The 25780-nt window shown below is 38.2% G+C and overlaps 1 protein-coding gene and 1 long non-coding RNA gene across 11 annotated transcripts in view; both read left to right on the top strand.

Moving 5' to 3' along the window:
• Positions 1-25780, top strand: part of MTUS2 (microtubule associated scaffold protein 2) — a 273605-nt gene that overhangs the window by 153845 nt on the left and 93980 nt on the right. The window lies entirely within an intron of this gene.
• The window catches only part of LOC146768713 (uncharacterized), a 56798-nt gene that overhangs the window by 6249 nt on the left and 24769 nt on the right, over positions 1-25780 (top strand). Inside the window, exon 1 of the long non-coding RNA XR_014955530.1 lies at positions 1-25780. This exon is cut by the window's left edge and continues 6249 nt beyond it. This is a non-coding gene — a long non-coding RNA (uncharacterized LOC146768713).

Below are 25780 nucleotides of genomic sequence, written 5' to 3'. Positions count from 1 at the left end.
CTGGTTTATTTAGGTAAGTTGTATAACATCCACTGTTGGAACTGATGTAGTAACTTTTGAGTTATGGGATGGAAAAAGATGCTGTAGTTTGTATACATAATGGTCTAGCTATGCGATTTAGACCTGAATACATCTGTCTTCATAAAGATGGAGCAGGTTGAGGTTACAAGAGCTCTAATGTCTGGGCTATTGCTCTTAAAGACTAGAAAATGGAAAGTTCTCCAACCTGCCAAGCAATCAGATTGTTCTTTGCAAAATGTCCAATAGCTCAAGATGAACAAAAACAAACAGAGAAACAAAATTAAGTCCAAGCTGGATCTTTTTCACCCACCTCCTCCTATATGTAGTTTGCCCCCATTAAAGAACTCTGTGTGTTGTATCTCAGGGGATTAATAATTAATGCATTGTTTTTGAAAGGCTGCCATGTCACTGCAATTATTTTAATTCATATTCTTTTCCTGAAGGGATTAATTTCCAAAAAAAGTTATAGTTTTCAGACTTCCTGTAGCGCTTGTAGGAAACCACAGGAGTGCTATAACCATGAGCTTAATTTCAGAGCTGAAAAAATTGAGCAACTCATAGATATGCAGGAACAATGCCAGTAGTTTGCTTAAAAGTACTTAATCTAGAAATAGGTCAAAATATTAAGCAGAACTTCATAAAATTCTGAGATCTAGTGCATATCTGTTTTTCCAACCGTCCCTCATTATTTTGCAGTGTATGTAATTAGGAAAGTTCAATCTGTGGGGACGAGGCCAGTCTGCACTTAAGGCAGGAACACAAATCAGTGAGTCAGGGTCAGGATCAGCATCAGGTTTGGAGGCCATGACCAGGGACAAGCCCAGCTCAGTGATCTTCAGGCAAGCCCACAGTGATGAGGCAGGTGTGATCAAACCCCAAGGTACCTGTTGTGTGGATTCCTGCTCTGTACCAGCTGCTCCATGGTCAGGGATGGGCATGCCTGTGATGCCTTTGTGAAGTAGCCCAGGTGGGGACCCAGGGCAAGAACATCATCATGGAGACAGTTCCAAGAGGAGGACAGCCTTTGTACAGGATTCCTGCCCTTTTTTCACAGAATCCTCTCCAGATGTAAATCCAGAGGAATGAACACAGCTGCAGGGATGAATTTGCAGTATATGAGAAGATTAAACTTTGGCATTTGGAGTTGGATAATGTGAAAACAGTAAAAAGGACAGGAGGACACTAATCATTGTCCACAAGTATGAAAAAAAAGAACAAAGCATTGTTCTTCATTGTTGGGGGAGTAGAAAAATATATGTAACTTCTCTAAGGGACGTAAGCAACATTACAGAAAGAAAATAAAGGTGGCAGTCAGAGGAGATAAAAAATCCAAGAATCACGTATGTACAGCCACATAACTGTATCTGAAGGAGGTGATCAAAGTCTGTGGCACAGAACATTTTGTCAGTGGCCTCACTGAAGCTTTTTACCTCCTCTTCTAAGAATGAATCCATGACCGAATGTAACCTCTCACCATTTGCTCCTTTATAAGAGCTTTGGACAATGATTTCCAATTTTTTGTCAGACAACTCAAAATATTTTTTTAGCATTGAAACAGTGCAAGAAGAATCGTTATGAAATATTTCTGGAGGTTGAAAAATGTTTCCACTGTGTTTCCTATTAATTTCCAGAGTCAGCAATTAATGGATGCTAACTGAAACCAGGAATCATTATTATGTCTGCTGTTTGAGAACATCTGTGATAGATATTTTTATCTCTTCTTCTTCTTCCAGTTACAACAAATTTAGTAACTTAATTTCTTGCATTTTGTTATATATACAGCCATAAATTCTGAAGAAAAGACAGTGACAATAGGAAGCTTTACTTAGTAAAATGAGCCTACAGACAGACATATGGATGATGCTCTTAATAAATTTCATGTTGGTATAAAGAGAGCCTGCAACTGAGTCTTGAAACTTGTGTAGAAACTTCTGTAAAAGAGTTGAGGAACAAAGCTAATTAACATAAATTATTATTATTATTGCTCCCAAATCTCAAAGGCCCATATTGGTGCATGATTAAGCATTAAATTTTGTGTAACTCTTTCATAGTAAGTGGTGTAGTCTGGTGGCAATGTGTTGGTAGGACAAATACTACATTTGTAGTTCAACCCATCAGTGTTTTTCCTTTTCTTATTGCCAGCATCAGTATTAGCTGATTTTAAATTTTATACAGTCATAGAATATCTTGAGTTGGAAGGGACCAAGGGTCATCAATGTCCAGCTCCTGGCCCTGCACAGAACCATCCCCAAGAGCCACACCATGGGCCTGAGAGCATTATCCAAGCACTTCTTAAACTCTGTCAGGGTTGATGCTGTGACCACTTCCCTGGGAAGCCTGTTCAACCACCCTCTGGGTGAAGAACCTTTTTCTAACATTCAACTTAAACCTCCTCTGATAGAGCTTAGTACCATTCCCTTGGCTTCTGTCAGTGGTCAGCACAGAAAAGGTATCAGTGCCTGCCCCTCCTCCTCACAAGGAAGTTTTGGACTGCAGTGAGCTCTCCCCTCAGTCTCCTCCAGGCTGAACAGACCAAGTGACCTTGGCCTTTGCATCTGACCAGCAATCAAATAGTTATTGCTACCTTCCTCCTTCTGGTACAGAAGGGCTCTTTATTGCTTGATGACACTTCCTGTGATAAGGTAGAAACACTTGGTGGATCATTTTATTAAGGAGGAAAAACTAAAATTTCTGTGCTCCCATTTCTCATCTATAGAGTGAAATTAGTGGTATACATTTACTCTCTGTTCTCTCTGTTGAGAATGCTTTTCAATTAGAAAATATGGGTGTTCTGGCAAAAGGGTCTTGAGCTGTCACTTGGCAGAAAGAAGAGGATGGATTCTTCCCTTATTATCATACTATTGTCCAGGGAGGCTGTTCTTACTGCTTATACTAGCTTCTGACTGTGAATAATTGCTTTGCTCCTTTGGGGATAAAAATCCCTCACATCTGAGGATCACAGCCTGATCTTTCTGCTGTGGTGGAGACAAAACACTATCCAAAATACTGAGTTTTCCCATCTTGAACTCCAGTTTCTGTCTAAAGACGTGAACATTGGAGTTATGTAGTTCAAAGTGAGATCAAAGAAATGCACTGATTGCATTGACTGGTGATGTCTTGATAGTGAAAAATGAAGTGTCTGCAATGACCATTTCACATCTGCCTGACACAGCTTACACTGCTGGTCCAGGATATTAATATTTACAAAAATGTAAATTCCAGCAGAAACCTGCAGGGATTGTTTTGAAAAGTCTCTTTCCTTGCAGAGCCAATAAGGGAGGTGACATTAGGCAACTATGTACTCACACTTGCAGAGATTTTCTATGAACTTCTTTAGGCATATTTCTTGTCACTTTTCCCCTACTGTGTATTTTGCTTCTTCACCTTTTATTTTCTGTTCAAATGAGTAAGCTAAGTAGTAGGTATTCCTGTATAAAATAATAGGAAAATTTCCATCTACCTCACTGCTGAGACTTCATGGTTGTGAACTTTTAAGGTAAATAGATATTAACCCTGAAAGCTTTAAATGCTTATTCAGCCTTTATCATTCTCCGGGTCCTTCATGATTTAACTCAGAATGTCACTGACAGATACACCATTCTTACTTTGTCATGGTAATGCTTTAAAATTGCCCTGGAACTGAGAAGGACAAGCAGTCTGGGTGATATATCAGTGTATGTAATGCATTTCTTTCCCTTTCTTGGGAGAATTTACAATTCAAAGTGACAGTCAAAGTTTTTGCCAGTGGAGGAAGAGAATGCTGATAATATACTACAGTGAATGAGGGGATGATGTAGCATTTGAACATACTAAAGCAACATCAACTTAATCTTAAAAGCAAAACTTTTCATGGACTCAGCCCATGTAGACCATGGCTTACCACTAGCTTTTAAATACTCATGAGCTGTTCACAGGTGATTCTTGCGGCCCAGGCCCCTGTGTTTGGTCACTGGGCAATTGGTATCTCTGGAGATCGAATGGCAGGGGTCTGGTAATTTGACACAATTTTGAGTTAAATGGAGGCAGGATTCTGATTCCTGTCTCAGAAGTCAAGCTGTGTGAACTGGCAATGTGTTACTGGGGACCAGCTCCCTCTGCAACAGAATTGTGTTGGAGACAAATCACTGGAATAGCCAAAAAGCATAGTTAGCAAATTGAACTAATCATTAAGGACAATATAGAGCCCAGTGCTTGAGTTTAGCCCTCAGTACTCTTTAATTTTACTCTTTAGAGACAATTCCTAAAACTATCTAAAAAGACCTTTAGGAAAGCACCACTGCCTCCTGTATCTGTATTGTTCCTGGAGCTCTCCCTCTTCTTTCTTCTTTGAAGCATGAGATCTTATCCTCCCAAAAATTCTTGGATGTCCCTCATGCAGTCAGGAAAGTGATTCAGTTCAGATTTATGCAGACTGGCCTCTCTATGTAACAGCTCAGGGCAGTATCTGCCAATCTTTGTGAGAGCTCCAACTCCACATATCATCTCTCCACACATCTCCCTCAAGTCCTGGTGTAAGACAACAGCACTCAAAAGATCAGAGCAAAAGTAAATCCTGATATAGAAAAAATCAGGATGTAATATCATCAGAAAATGTTTCCTGTGACCAGTTAAAATAGATTGGCACAGACTACAGTCTGGGGAGAGCACAGAAACATGTTCAGCTGATCTTGTGCTGGTGTCTCCTTGAGACAATCAATCCACTCTGCTCCTCCACCTGTGTTTTCTAGGTTGCTGATGAGGTGCTGATAGCATACCCAGCTCACAGAGACACACCTGCTTTCCTATACCTATGTACAGGTGCCTCATCTGGAGCTGAATTCCATCCTTCCCTCTCTTGCAGAGTAAATCTTTGAAGATCAGATCATATATATTTTTGCTTTCACTTCCAATTGCAGGTCAAGGACACTGGGATTTTCTTCTAAAAAGGTCATATATCTTGCTTGTGGTTCCAGAGTGCTACCACTGGACATGTGGCTGTCACACAGATTGATGCTCAAGCTGGCTGGATAATCATCACACCAGCCCCACTATTAGATTGTATCTGTCTGGACATGCATATCAGCCACATCTCCCAGCTGCAGCGCAGACATAAATCCATCCACAAGAGCCTGGAGGTAGAATGTGGGGGCTTAACTGGGGCATTATTGAAATGAGCTCTCCCCCATCAAGGGACTTTCATGCTTAGTGTCACAGCTTTGTTCTCAGGCGCTGGTCTGCCAGCTCAGGTCTGCTCTGGGGAGCTGCCACTGCCACTGCACTTGCTGTCAGTGTGGCATTTGCTAATTTTGAGGGAAACCTAGGCACACACATCTTTCTTTCCTTTGTTTGGCTCCAGAACAGTCACTCTCTTGACTCCTTTTTTCAAGAGTCCAGGTGTTTTCCAGAATTCTTTTAATTACTCGAGAGGCATGTGCTATTTACTTGGCATAATGTGCTTTGTATTTCCTGTACTGCAAGTTGGGGGTGCATGCTTCTTTTCCCTTTTCTTCTTACCTCTGAGATTACTGGAAGCCAGTTTACTGACAACAAAGGGAAAAGGGTCTGGCTGTACTTTGAATATTTCTATCCCTGGGAAATCTTTCACATGCTGTAAGCAGTAGTGTTCAAGAAAATCAGCGAGCTATCAAAAATAGAGCAGCAAGTAGTGTGCTCTATTTATTTTTGTCTCCCAGCTCTCCATGCTGGATTAGGAAACATTCAACATTTTAAACTGAGGAGGCAAAAGATGAATTCCGGGCTCAATGCTAAATCCTTACTATACTAGAAAAAGATAAATCAAACTTGTATATTATTTGGTGATGCATAAATAACTCAGTGTTGTTTAAAAGTGCCTAATTTGACATTGTTTTGAACTCCCTTGCCACTGAATTAAGTCATCCTTGGAGAAATACTTTAATAGCTGCTCCAAGCTCTCCAAGCTCAAGTCACTCTCAAACTTGTTCCTATTCTTTCTTTCCTATTCTTCTCTTTCACATCAGTAAAATGTTACACATGTTAGAGAGCATTTTCTGTTTTCTTTTGAAGTAAATAACCTATTGAAAAGTCCATGAAGCTAAGTTGATATTTTAAAATATATTATTTAACAAAAATGTATCATGAGGGTCCTCAAGAATGTCCGTTAAAGTTGATTCTTGCTGATATTTATCATCACCCATGTTTTTCTCAGCCCACACTCCAGTTATTAACTATCACAGTGCAAACTTTTCACCCCTTTGTGCTATTCTAACACACATTGCAGTTGTCATGTTTGGAGTCTGTCTACATCTTTCAAATGGAAAGTAAAATTTAAACAAAATATATGAATGGGCAGCTCTACAGAATGCAGGCTCAATTCATTTAATTGCTTGTATGGACTAACTGCAGTTGTTATCCCTCAGTGCTTAAATGAAAACGTTTATTTCTGTTCAAAAATGTCAGCTCCAACACAGCAGAATAGTGACAATAACTATAAGGACAGCAATAACTTGAATCCAGTGTGTAATCTGTGCTTGATGTGTGTGTAATTGATAAAAATTGCTTTCAGTTGGTAACAATGAAAGAATACACAATGCTCCATATATCTGTTAGGATAGCTTTGTACTGACTTTGATGATCTTTGGAAGCATTGCAATAAGACAGAAGATCACTGCACTTCCTTCTTTTTAAACAAGTTTCCATATGGTCTTTAGTGTGAAATATAAAGGTGAAGGCACTCTGGGCTTTCTGAGGAAGCATCATTTAGGTTAAGTAATACTAGCATGTAGGGATTGCTGTGAAATTTTAGTCTGGTTGCTTGTATAAAGAAGACTATCAGCTAGTACTCAAGTGATTCTTGTTTGAATAAATCTTCTCTGTCAGAAAAAAAAATTATCATGAATTAAAGATGAAAGAGCCAGGATGAGTGAGTGTGTGTGTGATGACAAAGTACTCTGACTTACTGGCAAGAAAAAAAAAAAGAGAAGGATCAAGGGATCAGGGGCTTTAACAAGGGTGGACAGAGGAACATCCCTGAGGGAGTCATTTATGTACAACAAGTGAAAGGTAGGAGTTATATTCCCATCTTCTTCTCAAGGCCCTCTCTCCCAAGCAAGGAGCAGCTCTGACCTCCATTCCTGCACTGGTCTTTGTGGTAGGAGCAGGATGAAGAGCAGCCATCTGTGATTGCACTGTGCTGATTGCCTCCTTTGCCATCTTTGTCATCCTCTTGCTTCCACGCTGACTAAGGTGGGGTAATATTTTTCCATGTGTTTCTGGGACAGGAGCTCACTTGGATATCCATAAGAGTCAGGTACTTGTTTCTGGCACTTCCTTTTAAAGGGGTCATTTGGCTCTTTGGTATGACAACAGAGTCATCAGGTGTAGCATATGCCTGCTCCCTAAATTGCTGATACAACATACCTAAAAAAAGTGTTGCTTGATCTGGAGAAAACAGGATTAGTATACAAATTGCATTATTGGTGAGGAACTGGCCAGAGAAAAGACAAACTCAAGTGCCGCTAAAAAGGGAATTATTATGCTAAGGTGAAGATATTAATAGAGTCGTTCCATAACTGATCTGGGGACTAATCTTATTTAGTATTTTAATTTCTGACCTTGGTGGAGGTTTGTTAATGAAATTGCTGACTATCTCAGGTGTGAAAACTGCATCAATAAAGAAGAGATTTGTTTATCATACAAAGAGTCAGATGACCTTGAAGTCTCTAGTAACAGAAGTGGGATCAAATTCAATTGTACAAAAATACAAGTTCCTGCACTTAGAAATTAATAACAGGAATTTTTCCTACAAGCTAAGAGGATCAGCTGGAAAAACCTCAATGGGAATATCTGGTTGCATTTCCTACCCTGTGACCATTAATATAATCAATAGCACATGACTCTGAAAATATCAGAAAGAATGCCAAAGATTAATAGAAAGGATTATTTCAGCAGAGGAATATAAACTCCACCACATAAGGCTTTGTCGAGATCTCCTTTAGAATTTCATCTTAATCCAAAGAGATTCACTCCAGATGGACAAAGGCAGAAAAGCCTGCCAGTGGCAGGAAACTGTTCATAGCCACAAGTGAGGCGAAATTCCCATGTTTCCTGATAATTTGGCAAAGTGAAAGCCCAGAGGAAGTGTAGCTTCTAGATACATGTAGGTGGCCATTTAGTGACCAGTAATGGTTTCTTCGTTATGGTGGATTTATTTCATTTTACTTTTTGAGGATTGCTAGCAAATACTGTAAGGGAGCATTGCAGTTACAGCTGAACATATAAGCTGGTTCTGGAGAGACTTCTGGAGAGAAGTGTCCACACATTTTCTCTGGGTTTGCTTTTCTTTCCCCTGATTTCCAGCATAAATGTGTCCTTCACCCCAAAGATGCAGAAAAAGGGCAACTAAAGTGATCAGAAGGATAAACAGCCTGATAAGATAAAACATAAAAGATTTGTCTTGTTTAGCATTACATAGTCATGTTTATAAATATTGTGATGAGGGGATTAAAGTGAGGATAAAGAAAATATTAAATTAATGGACCATGTTGGCTTGAAAACATTTTGGTACATAAGGCTGTGTAGAAACTTAGACCTGAAATTTTAATAAATTTAGAAATCAGAATGTTCTTAATGTAGGAGGAAAGAGACTTGGGAAGAACTTCTATGTAGAAAAAGCTAAAAAATCTCCACACCTTTTAAGCCTGTGAACAGCGCTGTGTGATATGGTTCCTAACCATATCAGGACAGGTTCCTGACCGTCTCAGGACAACATTTTATCAATTTCAGTGCACAGATTCTCCTGACAGTCTCTGTATTTTGCTATTTTTTTGCTACTAAGGTATGAGACACAAAGTCAGGCCAGAACATTTTTAAGCATTATAGGAACGTCTCAGGGGCATTGTACGAACAGAGATTCTCCTGCTTTGATTTTTACATATACATAATAGTTAAGATGATTTCATCAGGGCTTTCATTCATCTTAACTTACTCAAGTATAATGGAAGCCGCGTACGTTTAAAAAGTCTCTTTTTCAGAATCACAGGTGTGTCATCATAATTGTAACTACATTCCTTGTCTTATTTTTGCACTGAGTAGAAATAATAGCACATTCATAACAATTTTTAAGATATTGCTGTATATGTCCAACTGAGTATTAAGGTGGCAGAAAACTATTGCTGTTTTTACCAGAAAATGTAAAAATAATTGTATATTCATATTTGTATACCCTCTTCCTTTTGGCTTTTTAACTTTTGGATTTTTTTTTTTTTTTTTTTTTTTGGTTAGAATTTTTTTCTGAAAGAGAAGGTAGAAGGAAAATAGAAGGTAAAAGGAAAAAGAAGATAGGCAGAAGGAGGCAAAAAATCCTCAAAAGACAGGTGCAATAGCTAGAATATCACAAACTGTATTCTGCAAAATACTGGGAAGGCAGAAAAAAGCCATTTCTTATAATGAAATGTTGTCAATTTGACATGAACAGGTCTCTTCAGTCTAAGGAAGAAAACTCTAGCTGGATACTCCTTAAGTCATGAAAAGGTGTTGCAAGAAGTAATAGTCTGTTCTCAGTGCCCAAAGTTGATAAAACAAGTAGGTAATGGGTGAAAATTGCAGAAGCACTGAAGTGGGACGTTATAAAACCTTTTTATAAATAACGGGTGCTGTAGGCAGGGAAGGTCACCTGAGAGGTTGTGGAAGTGCTGTCATCCAAAGGAGCTCCTGAGAAGTGATGTGTATTCCACCTACACCACTGGGTTGCACAGGGGCACTGAGCATTTCTTGCAGGCTCCTGCTGACTCCCAGGGTGCTGGAGGAAGGGACCAGCACTGTTCACTGCTGAATATCTCTCCTCAATAAATACTATTAAATTGGACAAATGTGAACACACACACAGACCCTGACATAAAAAGTACCCCAAAACAAATAAAACAAAAATCTTACTTCAACATCCTTCCTTTTTCCGATTTAGTCTGTTGTGTATACTTTGGTCACTTATTTGTAATGCCAAAATTTTTTCTATTTATCATTTATTTTATTATGTCCACAAATCGGTGGACATAAAAATTTGTTGTTTTAAAATTCTGCTGAAATTTGTTTTGAACACCCCAGAATAATCTCTTGGCCAAGTTCTCTAGTTGTACAGTTCAGAAGTCTAAGAGGGAGATCTGAAGTTATGAACTTGTGCCATTTTATGAGCAGAGATGTTTAACAATGCCGTGACGACTTGGGCAGTAAAACAAGAACTCTGACTGAAAGCAGCACAAACAATATACAAGTTGTTTTTTTTTCTTTAATACAAAGAAATGCCTTGATTTCTGCAGAGGTAAATGTTTCCAGAGATAGTTTTTAGAGGTAATTTATCATAAAAATTGCCTTCTGGCCATTTTGGCCTGTAAAAGACCTTGTAGATGTTATAATCTTATTGTCAGCAGCACATTAGGCATAAACTTTATGACTGAAGTTCTTAGGATCTTTGAAAAATAAAGGAATGCTCCTCTCTTCAACTGAAGAGCAAGTTATCACTACAGAACAAAATGAGAGAAACAACCTTTTAAACAACCCTTTTAAAATAATCCTTTTGAAGCAATGTACAAAGCAGATCATGTGATTCTGAGATCCACTTAGGTGAAAGTTATTGTTCTTTAGTGTGTGTCTCTCTCGTAAAAGTTGAGCATTGTACCATTCAAAAAAGTGCAGATTGAAGTGTAAAGGAGTTGATAAGGAGTGATATATAGAGGCAAATTGGCAAAGTTCAATACATTCACATCTTTTGAGGCAAAGACTCTAGATTTGATAGTTGCTGGTGATTTTTCATTGCTCTCTTCTCAACTGAAAATCTGTGTAAAGAGCAGGCTAAATAATTTACACATGGTTAATATTGAAGTAGCAAGTTATTCCTTCAAGGCCAGCATTTCCTGGCTGCTCTTTCATGCTCGAATGGGTTCCTCTGCACACACTGAGAAACCTTCATGAAGCACGCAACCAGCGGTCTCACTTAGGTGAGGTGTGGTACCTTTTAAAGCAACAGACACATAACTCTTTCCCACAGTCTCAACACATATTTCCTCACTCTTTCTTTCTCATTCATAAATATAGTAACTCGTCACACCACTCATATTCATCACTGTTTCTTTATGAGTCACACTCTATAGAACAGGTGGAAAGCAGTGTTGGACTTTCTAATGCTTCCCAAGTGATTTTACTTCAAATCATAATTACCAGTTTCTATTAGATGCTTTAATATTTCATTGCTACTTCAATTTTTGTTGGTTCAGTGTGAAAGGGTCTTCTGGCCAGTCTTATCAGAGAGTTCTGTCAGTTTTAGTGATTAAATGGCTTTAAGCTGATGAGGGCACGTTTAGATTGGACAATGATTAATGGCTTTAAACTGAAAGAGGGCACATTTAGATTGGATATGGTGAAGAAACTCTTCACTCTGCAGGTGGTGAGGCAGTGGTACAGTGTACTCAGAGAAGCTGTGAATCCCCTATCACTGACAGTGTTCAGGGCCAGGTTGGATGGATCTTTCAGCAGCCTGGTCCAGTGGAAGGTGTCCTGCTTATGGCAGGGGGGTTGGAACTAGGTGATCTTTTGGTCCATTCCAACCCAAAGCATTCTATTATTCTGTGAAAATAGTTCTTCCACTTGCTTAATTTGTGATTGTTATTAGCAAATAATATTCAATACCTGCATGAAAAACTTCTGAGAAGGCGTGACATATCATTTGAATCATAATACAGATCTGATGAAGAGCTGTAAAGAACATACATTGTATTCTGTTATGTGCACATTAATTTTAAGTACATAGCCACCAGCTTCATGTGCCTGTATGGACTCATGGTCACATGAAGGGTTATCTTAAACAGCCCAAGGGAAGAAAAACCAAAACACATCCATATTCCTGCTCTTTGAGCTGCCCCAGGCTGGTGTTTATAGCTTTTTAGTGCCGTGTTTTAGTAAAGTAGATAGTTTTATATAACAAATAATTCTGTAGAATGGTTTGGAAATGGTTCTTGCTGTACATCTTTCAAGTAGTCATAATCCTGATTTACAGAGAACATGTTTTGCCCTGCACCAGCTTAATGCAGCAATACTAGTATCTAATTTCTCCTGGGTGTAATTTTCATTTGCTATAGGAGAGAAGTAAATGCACAAAGGAATGACTGAATCTATTCAACAAAAATGCATTGCACATGAATACTTTTACTGGTTGGAGATTTTTCTGCTATGTCTAATTGGCCATGACATATTGTATTACAAATTTCCTTGATTTCAGCAGTTTTCATAATTCTGTGAATCTCTGCTTGAAGATTTTTCTCCTTTTTTTCTCTACTTTTTTTTCAAAATAATTTTCCCTATTGGCTCTTAGTTATAACATCTCTTTCTCCTAGTATCATTCAACTCCTGGTGCTTATTTACATGCCTATGTCTATAATCTCCTAAATACTGGGTGCACACACATGCACACAGAGCCCACATGCCAGCAATATATAGAAAAGCAGAAATTATTCTGCAAAAACTTGCATCCTGAAGAGGCATGTTAAGAGGGACTGACAAGCTGTGCTATATGTCTGCAATGCTGCCTGTATTGATAATTGTTTAAAATTCTATTAGATCCATCAGATATATACCTCTGTCTGCCCCTCAATTATTAATGACTTGTTTGGCTGAGAGTCTTAGCAGAAAGAACCTCTTCCTGCTACCTTCCTGCTAATGGCTCTCCTAGATGAGTACTTACATGTTGGACAATCTCTGGCTGCGCTTGTAGAGTGTAGGGCAAGCACTGACTGGCCTCATTCATAAAACATATAAATTATCTGATATCTACCTAAGATATTTCCTTGTTTATGCTTGCCATTGATTTTCAGTTTAATTATATCTGTTGAACTGACTCTAGTTACTTCCCAAAGAAATTATGTATTAAACTTGTCCCTTCTAGCTATTCCTAGTCTTTCTTGTGTAGATTCCCAGTCCCTAATGAGATATTGCCTTCTTCTTGTACAAACACTCCTATAAATTCACAATTTGCCATATCTGTGTGTGTATTTTCTTAATTCTCAGTGAATTGCTGGATTAAGTGTTCCCAACTTTTCTTTCTGCACAGTACTTTGGATAACCTATTTCTTCTGCTCAAACTGGAAAAAAAAATGGGAGGCAAATTTCAGAGATTTCTCCATAAGCTTTGGACGCTTCCCTTTTCTTTCTTCACCAGCTTTGGACATGTCCTTCAGGCTCAACTTTAAGAGCTCAAACATTAAACTCTGAGCTCCCCAGCATGAGTGCCTGCCAGTATGAACCAATAGGCTGTTCCAGAAACATTTATAGGTGTTCCTGGTCATTTGGTTAGTAGCCTACAGGTGGTTCTATGAAAAAGAAAATATCTGAGTGCAACAACACACAGTATTTTTAGGTAACCATCATATAAATGGCTCTGAGATTAGCTGAGCTGGTTACAGCATTATGCTAATAAAGCCAAGATTGTGGGTTAAATCCCATATGGGACATTCAGTTAGGAGCTGGATTCAATGATCTTTGTGGCTCCCTTCCAATTCAGAATATTCTGTGAAAATAAAAATTAAAAAGTAAAAAAAAATAATTTTAATAAAGGTTATCTTTGTAACACTTTGTCCCTGTTATCACTTGGTGGACAGCCTGCATGGCAACCACCACAGAAGGCAAGAGGTGAATTGGTACTAAGCCCTCCATGAGCATCCCCAGGCTTGTTCCTGGAGTGCTGTTGAAACTGGGATCTGAAAGGAGCAGTGGAAAACCAGGATATGACTGTGTAATTAAAGATTGTAATCATAATCCTTTTGCACAGCAGGATAGACTTAATATTTCCTTGTCAAAGTTTTCTGAAATGTTCTTCATTTTGCGAATCTAAACAATTTTTTGGCTCTCATGTTCCAACTACTTGCTGCAAATACGTTCCTTTTTCTAAAGTAATTTTTGTTGATAAAAAGAAAAATCTATAAGTTAAATGTTTTAATTTAGAATTAAACTTTCTTTAATATACCATGGTCCAAAAGTGTGATTTTGAACAAGACTCCATGACATATGCAAACCATGTGAATAGGAAAGAAAATAAATATTTGTCTTCAACAAAATATTTATTGTGAAGAACAGAAAAGTGGGGTTTTTCTCAGAAAGAATTCACTGGAGATACAAGTTGAGATTTTGGAAACCTGGCTGTAAATGGGTCATGCCTTTGCAAGGCAGAAAGAAGGCAGGCTCACACATAAAAATTAAATAATGAGGAAAAAAGTTGCTCACTACTTGCAGTTCATTGTTGTGAAAGAACAATCATAGTCTTCCTAAGGAAATGTATGTTTTACAATTAAAATATATTTAATATGGTGATTTAGCAGAACATCAGCCCGTAATAAGCAGAAAATAGGAGGGAATTATCTGTCTTCTCATTGTTAGGAAGCCTTTCTTTCTGTACTTGAGAAGCGTGAGAAATTCTGGGGTGACTGCGGAGGACGGGTCATGTTTAGTATCCCATTCTGCTGCAGGCACCAGAGATTAGCTGACCTCCAAGGTCATATCTGATATTCTCAATAGACTGGAGAAAGATGTCCTGGCTGTGCAAAATACTGTTAGATATTGATATCTTCAGTATTGGGGAACCTGGCATTCAAATAAAACAAATAGGTTTATGAGAATCAAGACTGAAACAATATTGTGCAAAGCCTCATTTTCCAATCACTAAAATGCATATATTTATGCATTAAACCTTTCCCTGGGCTAGTGGTCAAGGAAGTAATTCTATGACAGCCCCTTTTTATCAGACAGCTTGCTTTCTAGCATGGTCAATTTTCCGTAGCAATCCATCACACTGAAGCACTGCGCCTCTGAGCCCCACAACACCATGGATAACTATGGCAGCAGGGAACCCAATATGTAATTACTGCAATGACATCCTTCACCAAATTACATGAGCTGGTCACAAAGCAAGGTCACAGAAAATTTGTTATGTTCTTGCTGCCACATTAATAGGAGCTCCAACACCAGACACATTTTGCATTCTAAATCTCTATCTCTGCATCCCTCTCTCAGTGTTTTTTTTTTTAGTCTTCCAAATTAAAGTAATATTTTAACTATAGACCTTTGAAATCAAGATTTTATTTGTTGCCTTTGAAAATATTAATGTACTTAAATGAGAAAAACACTGAGTGGTACAAAATCTGTCTGTTCCTGAACACACAAAAAGTACATGAAAGCCTTTCACACAATTAACAAGATTTATGTTGGTACTGTGTGGGTTTTTTTCCTGGATAACAAAGAAAAGAGTGATCTAATAAGGGAATCAAACAAATGAAATGTTATTTAGGAAGAGAAGCTGATAATGAGTACTTGAGTACTTCTGTTTTCTTTTTTTATATTGATATGAAACAGCAGGTGATTTCCTTTAACTGTGAAGAATACAGTAAATTAATATCACCAAAAGGCATTCAGGAAGACACATTCCACTACTAATAAAATATTGATGAACATGTGAGTTTTTTGTCACATTAAATATTCTTCATATTTGGTACCCTAGAATAAAAGCTGAGTGCACAGCTTTTAATCCAGCCACCATCTACTAATGAAAATCTCATTTCAAGGGATGAAAACAGTTTGGATAGAGGCAATTTTTAAAAAATGCATATCCGTCTTCAGTTTTTATACAGATTATAGACCTGCTGCTTTGGGTGCGTGACTGTGTATGAGTACATCAATTATGGAGAAAAGAATACTTGCAGCTCGAAAAACCCCACAAAACCCCACTTGCCAGGAAAGAAAAGTTTTAAGCTTCAAAGGCAAAAGAGTTCTTCACCTTCTTGTGGTAGTTTCCTTGTGTAAATTGTGGCCTCAATCCTTACCCACTGTCTGGTTTCCAAATCTGTTATGATTTTGTAACAAATAGCTGTAGCCAGCTCCAAACGCAAAGGCAGGAGGATTTTTCTTTATTACTGATCTTTTCATTATTTACTGGGAGGACATTTCTCACTGACCCCTTTACAGAGACACCCCTTCCAAAAATCACATCAGAAGGCCTTGTTCGAGGAACATGCAACTTACATGCTTCTTAAACCTCTGAAAAATTTGGTTTGGGTGATGTATCACTCTCCCAAAGTGAGGGATTTGGTTTTGCAGTCTAGGTCACTCTCCAGTGTGGCAGTCAGTTGTCTTAACCATAAAATCATTGTCCTTTCTCATCCTTTACTCTCCTGCCCCATTGACTGATCCACCCTTCCAGCACTGGCCAACAATCCCATCCAGTGGAGTGCTAGTAGCCATGGTTTTTCCAGCATCTGCAGCAAAACCTTGGAGTTCTGCACAAGAACAATATCCTCCAAAGAGTTGCTTCTCACTGCTCAGCCTGGATTTATTCCCTGAGCATAATCCAGCCTGTGGGCAGAGGAAGGCAGTGCTGCTGAAGTAAAGAAAACCACTGAACCCTTTCAACTAAAAATAAACAAATAAATCTAATAAAGTGATTGGGGGAGGGTGTGTGGGATGGGGGAGGGAGATTGCAAGTTAAAGTGCATTAAAGCGTATTGAAGTGTATTAAAGTGTATTTAGGTGATAGATTTTTGAAAATAGGATTTTCAATAGAAAGTGTCTGCTCGTCCTCAGCAGCAGCACCATTTTGGCCTATATATCATTTTTCTAGTCGAGCTGAAGTTGGGGTTGAGATGTCCCTCTATCCGTCTGAAAGGCTGCCTTCAGTATGGATGTAGCCATGCCTACACACACACAATTAGGCTATGGCAGCATCCCATAACCTCTTGCCCATCAATCATGGGGGTTACAGTAGCATCACAGCCTCTGGAGAGCTGAAAATTACTGCAGTGATAAAAATTAAAATACTGTTGAAAAAATGTGCTTTCTCCCCAGACTGAGCTGGGCTTTGAGCAGGATGGCTTCCCTCTCTCTTTCCAGGGATCAAAGAGGGCCTGCCTACTTTGTAACCCACTGTATCTGCTGCCTTGAGAAAGCAGACATACATTGCTTTGTGATTCACAAAGCACACAAAATTCAATCTTGATTGCTTTTCTCAGTTTCTGTTTCTGTGGTGTTCAGAAGAATGTCCAACAGGGAACCTGGTTTGATTCCTGGGTGCAGTTTGCATGTGGCATCTGGGACAAGTAGGCTTTCAAAGCCCGGCTCTTGCAGTGCAAGCACAGTATAGTGTGTACCCTACCAAGAGTCCCATGTGCTGAACTGGGCTATTTTTCTGTGCAGAGAAGATAGAAAAGGGTTTTCAGAGCATAATGAAACATCTGAAAGCTGAGCAAACAACATCTATGTAAAGAACACCTTTTCCTAGTAGTACCTGAACCGTGAGCATTGACAAGTTTGAAATCCCTACTCAGGAAATTTAATTTCTCTTGTCATACATTCCCTATCTGTACATCTTAGAGGTTTGGTTTTGTCACACATGAGTTATTTTCATGCTCAAAAATTTTTAAGAGATTTGTTCAAGATTATATAATAAATAATTGATTTGTCCCCAGTACTGTATTTTTAAGCTGTGTTTGGAGCACACAGAATACGCATTTTGAAAAAGCAGCCTATTGCTTTTTAGCAATAGGCTAAGAAGCAGCCTTTAGCCTATTGCTGAAAGCAGAATGAATCCCGGATTTTTGTGAACTGTATTTTCACTATCTTTGAGACAACAAAGTGTTACATTCCAATAATGACCAGTCTCCTGTAAGGCATTTCAGAAGAAAAAGTCAAAGACAACAGAAAGCAATATTTCATCCCGAAGACTGGGAATGGTACAGCTAGTCACTCTCACTGGCTGCAGACCTTTTCTATTTCTCTTCCTCTCTTTGAGGCTTGGCTTTCCCTTATTGTTAGAGGATACTCCATAGATCCTTTGCTGGTAACCAGAGAGGGGATGAGACTTTATTGATACCCTTTTAAAGAAACTGTGAGGACAAAGAAGAAAAACCCTGCTATTTTTAAAATTAACTTTTGCCTGCTTTTTAAAAATAAAAATAATTTTCTGTTTCAGACAGAGAAAGCAAAGTGGACCCAATGGCATAATATATGGAGATCCTATAGGACTTCATGTAATACTAAAACTATAAACCTATCTTTGCTTTAATGAAACTACTAAAGCAGTTAATCTTTTAATCAGAAAAATTGTTGCTCTGAGCGGAAAGAATGGAAGGGAGTAGGCAAAGACCCCATGACCAGTTAAATCCCTCATCTTTATTTATTTACTATGCCATAGTTTTTATGTGAAGTTTAGAATTTTTATATGTCTATATGTCAGAAGACTTGTGAGCTATGGCAGTGTGTTGTGGGATCAAGCACAAGACACAGCTCTCATGTCCCTTTGGTCTTGGCTTTCAGGCTCTGCTTTGCTTTACTTCTTCCAGAAGTACTTCCCTTTCTTGGTGGTATGGAATGCAAAGGTAGCTCAGGTTGCCATGGAAACCTTAATTTTGACTTCAGTGGATAGTTTGCTGGTTAAGATTTCCATCTTTAAAATGACATTAATTTTTCAAAGTGTAGTTATTTACATAAAGATATTTCTTTTGCAATGTTTGAACAGTTCAGTAGACATTGTAGGAATCTAATTCTGAGTAAAAGTTTCATGCATTTGGAGATAACAATTAAAAACAAACTACAGAAGGTGACCTCTATACATATTTACTCTTGACTGTTTGAAGGGCTATGTGTTGGTTACTCAGTATGCTTTCATAATTAGGTGGACACTCATTTATTTTCTTCATGTTGATGCCATCCCTTAGAGATGTGCTAATTGTCTTTGGAAATTATGACTCTCAGCCTGCTGGGGTACCAAAAGTGAAAATCTAGAGAATTTTCCCTGTCATCTATTTAATATTTGTTACAGTTTTCAGGAAATGTTTTGAAAATCAAGCAGGTCTATAGTTTCTCAACAACAAGGTTCAAGTGAAATACTTTGCAGTTTCAAGAAATGCAAAACTGTGACTTTTGGTAATTTCTCAATGTAATGCTTTGTATGGTATCAGCATGACCCATGTCCAAGTCATTAAGAGTCACAGAAACAAAATTATTGTGGCATTTTGGAAATGCAAAGAGTAGACCTGACGAGATAGAAATTCTGATTTAAATTCAAAAGCCAACTAAAAATTTTAATTATTTTAGATCCCATGGCTATTTTTTACGAAAAATTAATTTCATCTCTTCAATTTGAGAGAAGAAAGAAAAAAAAAAGACAACATCAATTAAAAATAAGACCAACTGCTTAAATATCAGCAGTTTGTAATGTATAAGAGGTTCCATGCATCTCTCAATACCACTCATTTAGACGGTACCCATAAGGCAGTACCCACCTTCCTTAGAGACAGAAAAAACAGGAATCAGAAAAATCATGGAATGAAAGTATTGTGGCTGCAGGGAAATGGAGAACACAGCTAAGAGGTGTGAGATAGACATCTGAGTCACTAAGGTGTTTCTAAGGTTAAAACTGCACAGCTGGCATCATATCTTGTTTGTGTGCCTTCCCCAGCTTTATGTACTTTCTCCTAGCTTGCATTTGGAAACCCAGGAACAGGCTGTGTGCATTCTTGGGGAATGCATGAGTGCATGATCTGTGTTTGCTGTATTTCTAATGTTCCCTGACTGCTTCTCATGTTAACCTAATTTGGAGCAAATTCTGCATGTCAACACAAAACTGGTAACTTCCAAGTCAGAAATCCATAAGGACAGTATATAATCTCCAAATTCAGTTCTGGACTATAGACTGTGCTGTGAAAATCAGCAGGGTTATATGAAGTTTCTTAAAAAGTAAGGGCTCAAAATCCCTAATAATGCCCACAGACTGTCATTGATATTAAATGAAGTGTCATATGAGCTTTATTAATTTTTGCATAAAAACAGCCCTCTGCCACAGTGTGATCTTTCAGTCTTACCTTCTTCTCTGTTGCCTCGTGTTGTTTACAAAATTGCCACAGACATTCTTCCCCCAAATCATATAATGAGCCATCAGATGAAAGATTGTTGCAGGAACATTGATTAGGAAAGACGGACCTTGAATAATTTCTACGAGCCATGGACATCACTGATAGGATTTATTTATATTGAAAATAAATTGTCTTTACTTTCTGGAATCTTAGTGAAATGGACTCAAAATGATTGTGCTGTTTGGGTTTAGATAAGCAGGTAACATTTTTTAAAAGTATAGTGGTGTAATGGGTCCTACATTGAATTTCCCTGGAAGTGATCAAAAGCCTGAACAAATTAAATACTATTTTCCAAAGAACTGAAATGCAATAAAATTTCAGAGAATTTTATTGAAGCTAATGTATGTTCTTTTTCCTCCACTCTATAAGCAGGGGATTTGGCTAAAAGAAACTTGACTTGAATCAACGGCGATCTGATCTAAGAAATTACTCCTTCTCTTGTTCATCGCCTTGGATTCACTAGTTCATGTCCACTTAGATGCAAGAAGTGATTAATTTTGAAGTAATAATTAAGGGAATCTTAGAGTAGACCTGTCTGGTGGGACAGAATGCACTGCTCTGACAACTGGTACATATGATGTTAAGCACTGCCAATATATGCAGCTTGAATTATCTTGTACTTCGTAGGTTTCCAGAGCTCCATGTGATTAATTCGATGTCCATGGCTGAGGCAGGCGAGAGTAGGTGACCTCACTGTTGGCATCCACAGATGGCTGCGGTGTTGGTTTGGTTTTGAGGATTTTTAGCAAAACGTTAAAAAATCAAAAGGATAACTACAGGAACAGTAGTAATGTGGCACAGAGTCCTTTTCAGCCCTATGCATAAAACATACAATGACGACTGTGTGAGGTGGAAAGATTTCTGGATAATATTGTGGCATGCCAGACCTATGCCTACATAGCACAGCTAGTCATGGATGGTGAGTTTTTAAAAGGTTTTCAGAGCCTGGCAGACACTAAGAATGAATTTGCTCTTTAAATATTGAAGGGTCAGAGCTAGGGATTTGCTGTGGTTAAATTGTGGTATTTTCTTGAATTACATTAAATTCAGGAAACTAAATGAGGCTTTCTCAGTAATAAACCAATATCAGAATTAATTGTGTATTTTTTTAAATTGCTTTGCTTATATGAGAAGAATATTTAATTCAAATTATATGTTCTTGAGAGAATTTCCTTAGGCAGCCACTGGCAGGGACCTCCACTGAAGACAGCCAGTGTGCGCAATACCTCAGGAAATCAGAAAAATCTGTTGAATCACTGTGGTTTTTCAAGGGAGATTTAATAAAGTTTTTTAAAAAATAACTAGCATATTTAGACATACAGGAAAAACGGTAGAAATTAAGTCTTCTCACATAAGGTGGCAAAGACATTAAATAGAAGGAATTGTGTTAAAGTGGGGAAAAATAATTGTCAAAGCTAAGACAGAAAATAACATTGTCTTCGACAAAAATTAACAACAGTTAATTATTAACTCATAGGCTGTAATGCCCCTGCCAACATTGTTTTGTAAAACCATTTTCATTCTTCATAATCCATTTCTACTTGGTGTGAAAATGATCCTTCAGGAAAAATGATGGAGTCAGAACCCACCTTCTCATCTCAAACATCCAAAAATACAAATTACATTATTTATTTTTTTTTTATTTATCTACTGCCCTAACAACATTAGTAGGTTTTTTTCCCAATGTTATTACCCTGTGTCAGCTTTCCCGTGTCCTCAGCACTCCTTGGGGCTCCACAGAGCTTCCTCTGCCTCCCTTTCTCTGCTCGCAAAATGTGGGAATGACATGTTCTCACATTGTGTCCTGAGAGCTATCAAATGTTATTTATTCAGAGGTCTGACAGGCTGAGGCAAGAAATGTGGTTTAAAGAAAAAAGCAAAAATCCAGGAAATATCTCCTAGCTATTCAAGCCCGGTTATGAAAGAGCAGAGGCTTTTGGGAGATGCTTGGCTGGTACCTGCTCCACACAGCTTCTCCTGAGCAGGGTGCACAGAACCCCTGGCAATGATGACAGATACTTAAAAGCAAAAATAATCCCTGGAGATTTCAGGGTAGGATGAAGACCTGTGCAGGTGTCAGCACCCATGAAAGGATGTGGGTGACCAAGCTGGTGGTAGTAAAGGCCTATCCCAGCAATCAGGGAGGGTGTGTTGGACTCCCTGCACAGGACAGGTGACCCTGCTGGGGTTTAGAGATTTAAGAAGCTCCCAGATGCATCTTTTTCCAAAGCATACGAAGAGTGCCCAGCATCTGAGTTGTCACTGAAACGTTCATACACAGCATCTCCAAACGCAGGTCCCATTGTCAGGGGCATGAAAGGTCCCCCAAGACAAAACTGAAAGGGGACCAACCATGTCAGGTCACAGTTTGAACTGGGGAAGCAAGGACAGGCTTGGAAAGTCTCAGACTTTGTAGTCCAGTCACTTGTAAGACTTCCCTAGTGTTTGCATGGAAACAAATTGCTCTTACTTTTATTCCACCTGGAAATTATGTGTTTTGCTACAAATAAATAGACTGTTGTAAAACAAATCCATCTTTGAATCCAGCAAGCACAGAAGTTTTATAGGATGTCAGATTTAAATAGCCATAGCAGATCTGAAATTATTCTCATTTACATGATTCTGTGTTTTCTAAATGGAGATGCAATAAAGCATTAATGTTTCTTAAAAACTAGGTGATTTTTTTTTTTGAAGTACATAATTCAGTGTTTCACAAGCTAAAATATTTGTGTATTTGTGTTGTTATAGCTGGGGGTTGCCACAACAGGGGGTGGTACAAGGATATAAAAAGGCAAAATATTTACAGAGAAAAGTACTATTATTTATTAGATTATAGGTCAGAATTGGGAGAAAAAATAAGCAAGGTTTCAGACACATGGTATCTTCTTCAGGCCTGATATAGATATCATAAGCTTTTAACTATATTTAAGCTACTTCGAGCTTAAGTTGATTACACTAATAGTTGGTTGATGTAAAGGAAGAAAGTCCTTGGTACTTGAAAACTAGAGATGTACCTTAGATAAATGAGAGTTGAAAAAGGTATTGGTTCTTTCTTCTAGGACAAAGAAGGAAAAATAATAACCAGCTGTGAAACAGCAAAGGTCTAGCTGGGAGTGAGCAAAATTGATATGTGCCATAAAGTCACCTTCCTCTCCAAGTCCATAATTTTAAGTGTCAACTTGAGTTATGAATTTCAGTTCCCAGACTCAGCTTTTGAAAATTTTTTTAAGACTTTTGTGGGGCTAGGGACTGAGAAGTGGCTATTCTGTGAAAACAGATTTCCCACTGAGTATTTCTGTCCTCTGTCAGTTATCTATAACCTCCTCCTTCTATTGTAGAGTGGCTCATTTTTGGGAGGGTATCCAGCGCATTGGGTAGAAGGAAGCAAATCCAGGGCTGTAGGATGCCCAGAGTGTTATGTTTCTGGTGTGAGAAGCAGTCACTGAAAGAGTCTGCATCATGCTGATGACACTGACAGATTTGAGGTTTAGGGGGTCTCTTACATGGTGCTGTATTTTGACCTTCAAAGCATCTGTTTCTGATATTAAGATTGACAAGTTGAGGGGGTTCCCTGATCACCAGGAAAGTCAGTAATAGGAAAAGTTAATTTATTATTGTCTCAATTATGTATCGATTTCCCCCCTCCCTCCTTTCCAGGTTTTTTTTGTGATGAATAGAAGCACATAACCATTGAGGTTTACAATTTGTATTCTGTTATGTATGTACACTGTCCAAGCTCCTAAACACAAGTCCTTGTTGAGGGTAGGAGCAATTCTCTTCAGAAAATTTAGATGGGTGAGGTGCGTGTTGCCGGTGTCCTCAGGGCACATCAGGATTGATATAACCATGGCTAGTTTGGTGTATTTGCAAAGCCTATTGGAGTTGTGGAGGTTAGACTGCTGCTCTGTGGTGGCTGAAAATGTTTAAATATTTGATGTTGTGGTAAAACTGGCCCAGATGCAAAACCATATACATAGCTGTATTAGAAAGGAGCAGAAAGTTAATTTGGAACAGCTACCTTGCCTACACAATTTGTAAATGAGAATGTAAGAAAGTCTGAGAAAGAGGTGGGAAAGAGTCTTAAGTCCCACACCTTTTGGTCTCCTTTTTAAAAAGCTACATTTGTTTTTTAACCTGTCATTAAGTTCAGTCCTTTTTTTCTTTTTTTCCTAATCTTGGGGACGACTTCATTGTCCATGAGAGCTATTTTGTCTGTGTGTTCTTTTGTTGAGTGAAAATCAGAAATGAAGTGGATAAAGTTGAGATCAACATAGATGTCACTTCAGATTACAGCTTTCAGCTCTGCCTGTAAGGTTGCACAAAGAATAAAAAAAAAAAAGTTAAAAGTGTTTGAAGATGGAATTGAGGGACCTATTTTGCAAGCGTCACACTTAAGGATAAATGCTGAGGAGAGAGTGTCCTGAATTTCAGCAATTTTTCATCTGCTGTGATATGAGGCCAGATCTTCCACTGGTGCTGTCCTGTCAAAGACTAGTGGCTCTTCAGTGATTTATTCCACAGGTGTCTGCCTGCCTACCCCCTCAATTGCAGCTCACCTTCTGGTCTCCCAGAAAGAAGCATTTCCTTTGTATTTTTTTGGAAGACTTTTGTTTCTTGCCTTCTCCAGCCATTAACAGCTTACAAGAGGTACCACAGGTCCTGCTTCTGTGTGCAGGTTTCCCAAAAACAGTGGTCTCCTAATCAAAATTACTCCTAACAATGATTCATTTAAACCTAAGGGTTATAGCTGAAAAATAAGACATGATAATTCTTTAAGTGTTTGTTGATGGTCTCTCAATAGGCCTGTGGTAGGCCAGTTGAGGATTTACTTAAACACACCAGAATTGGGAAAGATTTATTATTGAGGAAAACCTCTGACTGAAATAAGCCAACCTCTGTCTGTAAAGCATGCCCTGAAATTTAAATACATGTCAGCAGCAATACTAAATAAAGCTACTGGCATTACTGTTAGTGTAAGCAGAGCTAGTATGTACAAAACCAATATCCTTTCTGCTATGGTGGGCTAACAGCCTTTGTCTAATTATTAATATTTTCAGTTGAGAGAATTTTGATATGATGAATTGCCTATTACCTGATAAGACACTTCAGATGTAATTTAAATTCCGTGTCAGTTCCACTTCAGTAATAGGCCATATTTTCACCATTTTTTAAAATTTACTTACTGTGTCCTACAGATATACTATAAATAATGGCAAGAATAATAGAAACCCAGAAGCTAATCACACCCTGGACTATTGCTTCTGGCTATAGCTGTGCTACTGGTCACAGCTTGCATTATCTATATGGGAGGAACTAACATCAGTCATAAGGCCAAAAATTCCCTATTTAAAAAATAAGTATGTATTTTACAAATAATTTTTTTTTACTCTGTAAAATGCTTTCTTTTGAATTATATCCAGGTTGTTGCACCTTATTGAGTCTGGTTTTTGTGTAGATGCAGTGTTCACTATCTATTATTTTAACAAATATGTTCAAAAGTCTACAAGATCCATGTGGTCCATATGGGTCCACTTCAGTCCATGAACTTCTGTTTAGTTTTTCTTTCCACCTCTGCAAGGGTTGTTATAATTTTTTCTGAAGCATGTGAATTTAAATAAATTTTCTGACATCTTCAGCAGTTTACCAAAGGAGTTAAAATCGTTCTCCTAGGAGAGTGACCATGGAGAAAATTATGGTGTGGATATATGTTAATGTTTCCTAAGACTGTAAAGAGTGGTTGTATTTTGTTGGTAGTAATGCAGGGGGAAGGGAATGGATTGGTTAAACAAGGGGTATGTTGTGGTCAAGTGAAAGAGTTGTTTATTCTCAGTATAGCCTAAGACAGAAAAACATGAGACTAT

Source organism: Lonchura striata, chromosome 1 (assembly GCF_050655825.1).
Source record: "Lonchura striata isolate lonStrDom1 chromosome 1, ASM5065582v1, whole genome shotgun sequence".
NCBI classification, from domain to species: Eukaryota; Metazoa; Chordata; class Aves; order Passeriformes; family Estrildidae; genus Lonchura; species Lonchura striata.
The sequence above is the reverse complement of the archived record's forward strand: the minus strand, read 5'-3'. Positions and strand labels throughout refer to the sequence as shown.